Source organism: Lolium perenne, chromosome 4 (assembly GCF_019359855.2).
Source record: "Lolium perenne isolate Kyuss_39 chromosome 4, Kyuss_2.0, whole genome shotgun sequence".
Classification (NCBI taxonomy): domain Eukaryota; kingdom Viridiplantae; phylum Streptophyta; class Magnoliopsida; order Poales; family Poaceae; genus Lolium; species Lolium perenne.
In genome coordinates, this window is record NC_067247.2 from 346,761,726 (window position 1) to 346,765,740 (window position 4,015).

Genomic DNA, 4,015 nt, shown 5'->3' on the forward strand with positions numbered 1-4,015 from the left:
GTGCTTCCCCTCCACTGCCTCCCCAGTCCCAGTCCCAGTCCCCACTGACGGCGCGTGTACCATCCGCAGATCCGCTCCCCTGCCTCCAGTAGCCGGCGAGAGGACCTCTGCCTCCCCACAGATGGCGTGAGGAACGCCGCCATCCCAACCTCCCCGCCGCCGCAAGTTCTACCTCATCCGCCTCCGCCGCTGCTGACATTTCCTCGCGCCGACGGAGGCCAAGGGGCGGACCTCGTGTCCACCGGATTCTCGGCCCTGGCCACCGTACGGCTGTTGGAGAGCTCTACAGTGCGCTATTCTCCTCCCGTGAGAGCAAGCGTCGAGGTAGGAAGTCCTGCTCCGGCGGGTTGGCCGTGCCCCGAGTCTCCCGGAGTGGCCGGCGCACCTTCCCAGCTCAACCTCCGTGACCGAAATTCCTGCCGGAGAAGCCTGCTGCCAGGCAGATCGCCTGCATCCTACCGTTTCCGCGCTTCTCCAACGCCCCCGCATCTCCACAAGGTTCATCAGTTCCCTCTCATCTCCACACTGCAGGAAATCCCCAGTATTCGATAACACCATAATTTAGTCCTTGTTCATTTGTCTTCTCCAAATTGTAAATAGGTTGGTTTCCTGCACCACTGTAAACAATTGGTGTAAGTTTGTACTACATGGGTCCATTGCCATCTCAATGAAATATTATTGGCCAATATCTAATTGATACTGGGTACTACTGATTGTGCTCGCTCTCTACTGTTCTTGAGTAGATTTTTATACTGACAGTTTTTGGTCATTCCAGCCCTTACAACAACCAGTAAACAGATCTTTGGTAATTGCTTTTTTTTTCAGGGATCATTATTCCTTAATGCTCTTTCATGTAAGAGCAACAAGGAGATGTTTTCATTTCATACAAACCTGTATTTAATTGCATACTTCATTCACTTGTAAGATTTGGCTGTTTTCTTATTTCCTCTTAAACTAACTGGCATCTTTCCATCATAAACACATCAAGTGAGCATAACTTTTCCTGAAGGAGATCATACCCCTCAAGGAGTAGGTTCTTCAGAGATACATTGGTTTGTGTTGTACAGATGTAAGACACAGTTTAACACATCCTTTTACTATTAGTTTAGAAGAGAAGAACATAATTACTTGGGAACTCATAGGCGATAAGTCAAGAGTTCAGTATCAAGATGATATGCTGCTTGTACATCCTTAGGCCTTGTCCTTCAACAACTGTTATTTTTTACCAAATTTTTTTGTAAAGAGTTTTTCTGTCATTTTGACCTATATCTGCATAGTCTTCTACTTATGAACAGAAGCGAAATCTCAAGTTAACACGATCTTAATTTATGCCTTTCAGCAAGTACTCACAAAGTTTATGGAAGAAGCTGGGTAGACAAGGGATTGCGCCATATCAATGGACGATTTTATGGCGGTACACGACTAATCCTTGCTTACCGTTCTTATCATAGATACAGTTCTCGAGTAAAATGCAAATAGCTTATGTAGTGATACTATTGATCAGTGCGTCTACTACTCATTTATAAATTATGCTTACAGATCTATATTCGGTAGGATCCACTATAATTAGCATTCCTGAACTATATAGTGCCCTCTGTTCTGTACTGCTGGACATGTTATGTATTGCCCTCAAATGCAACGCCTATATGGATGTATACAGTGTGGAGTTTGTATATTTGCCAGTGTCATCTCAAATGCAACGCCTGTATGTATATATATTAGCATTTGATGGTTTACATCTTGTTTCCTGGCAGGAAACAAGTCGTTTCGACTGAATTTCTTCTCATAATATTGCAGGGAACAAGCATGTTTTTAAGAGAACTGTCCCGGGCCTAGTTGGTGCTTTATTCAAAATTGTTTTACACCTTCAAAGTCCACTCATTTTCTGTATCTTAGTCGGTGCTGACTGAGAATACCATTTTCAGCTGGATCACTACACACTCAAATGGCTCAGATCCATTTAATGGTAACGTTTGCTCAGTTAAATTGTTGTCCTGCTTGCTGTCTTAGACTGACAGGTGGATTTCTTGTCTACATTAGGTCATGTAGGAGCATTAGATCCATATGGACCTGAAGTTGTGCAGCTCCGTTGAAAGTTTGGTCTCTGGAATAGTAGTGATGAAGTGGGGATTTTTCGAGTAAGGAAGGAAGACCACCAACTGGGAGAAGGTCATGTCAAGGTCAGTACCGGCAACTGTTCTTATCATGAGTGCATGTGTTCTACTCAAACCTATGTTGTACTCCCCAGAGTGACAAGATTTGTGTTATTATTTGGGTTCCGTAGGGTGACCAGTTTCATGAGGGGTAATTAAGAAGCACTGCGTTGCAGCACATAATTAAACTTCCAGAACAGAAGTTTGTAAAACATTCAGAAGAGCTGCTTATTTACTTTATTCTGTTTAGCAACAATCCTAATGAATCATGATTTGTTTGACAAATATAGGGCATTGATTTCATACATACATGTTTCAAAGACTTCAATCAATTTGTTTAATTGCAGCAGGTCAGAAAGCAGTAGAACCTGAAGACAGTGAGCTGCCGGTGGGGAGTCTGTCGACGCGCTAAGTGACGTGCAGTGCGGCTACCCCGAATATGAAGAAAGTGTAGAAACTGGCGGCGCAAGGAGTACTGCGGCTACCCCGAATATATTGGTTTAAAAATTGTGAACCTTCCAGGGGTACAGTACCTTTTGTTTTATATGATAGTGATCCATTTCTTTCAGAGTTCTTTTTTCAAGTTAATTTGAACCCCTTCTCATTAGCATTAGCATAATATGTAGATATAGTCATATAGCTAAGGGTGAGTATAGATTTTAATTGTTTATCAGGAGATTCTTGCATATGATACCTGATGCTTCTTGTTTTTTGCAGGGCCGATTGTCTGAAGAAACCTGAAGAAAGACGTGGAGTTCATTTGGCATCCGTCTAGTAGCGTACATGGCGTTGATTCCCCTGCCAGAGCATGCAGTTCGGCCTAGTCCCCGGCGTGCCGGCAGCCTGGATTCTGTGTCGTGGACGGCGTCCTTGATTCCCTTGCGTGGAGGGCGGAGGGCATGCTCGGAAGCGATTGGTCAGCAGTGTGACGACGGCGAGAGGACTGTGTCGTGGACTGCGATAGTGCAGCAAGGAGACGGTGGCGAGAGGAAGAAGATTTGGAAGAGGAGATGTGGACGCTGCTGGGCGACCACGGCGAGAGGAAGGCGTGCTGGACGTCGACTGCTGCTGGGCGACAATGGCGACAGACGTGCTGGGCGGAAGTCGGCGTTGGCGGGGAATCGATGGGGCGGCAGGCTGGCGAGGGCGAGAGGACGGCGCGGTGGATGGGAGACGGCGAGAAGTCCTGCTGCGGGCGTGCAGAACGGTTAGTTCAGCACAATCTTATTTGTTCGTGGATCAATGGAGATGGTTGTGGTCCGCTGGTCCGCTCCCATCAAAGATGTGAGCGATTTCAGGCGTTGGATATATGGTTTGAAAGGCTGAGATTTGTTGGATGGGACGCTCTCGCCCTTTTAAAGTAGGGGAGATATTTCCCATTTGTCATGATATTTCCCTCTTTCCAAAGCCCGACATAGCCTCCAAAGCTTCCGCTCCCACCGGTCAGTGTGGGAGCTCGCCACCGGTCACCCACTCATTTCATGTTCTTTTATTCTCATACGAAGAGAAAGGAAAGGAAAAAAAGGAGGATGGGTTTGCCAGAAATTTTCAAAATGCCCACCAAAGAATCACCTCCCCGAGCTCAACAACATGAATTTTAGGGTGGCAGGTGGAAGGAGGGTTTAGGGAGGGCAACTGGATTTGCTCTAGCGTAGCGAGCTCAAGACATCAATTACCTCTCCAAATCAACTTAAATTTTTTATTTCCGGATCATTCTTACCTATCAACTGCCAACCTATCTTGAAGCCACAAGCATTAAAGAAATGAAGCATTTCATGTGGCTTTTTTTTGTGGTGTCTTATCATGAGGGCTGGCGGACCCTTGGTAATTGGATGACCTTGCAACATGATTTTTCTCTTTAT

At 45.8% G+C, this 4,015-nt stretch overlaps 1 long non-coding RNA gene across 4 annotated transcripts; it reads left to right on the top strand.

The window, feature by feature from the left end:
• Nucleotides 1-3,516, top strand: LOC127297042 (uncharacterized). Of its 4 annotated transcripts, none has more exons than XR_007848850.2 (6): nt 1-498; nt 1,340-1,414; nt 1,926-1,966; nt 2,041-2,180; nt 2,504-2,677; nt 2,871-3,516. It is a non-coding gene; the product is annotated as an uncharacterized lncRNA (long non-coding RNA). The 4 variants fall into 4 exon arrangements; XR_011743953.1 differs by having other exon boundaries at nt 2-498; nt 2,504-2,651; XR_007848849.2 differs by having other exon boundaries at nt 4-498; nt 2,504-2,603.
• Nucleotides 3,517-4,015: the final 499 nt, after the last annotated feature.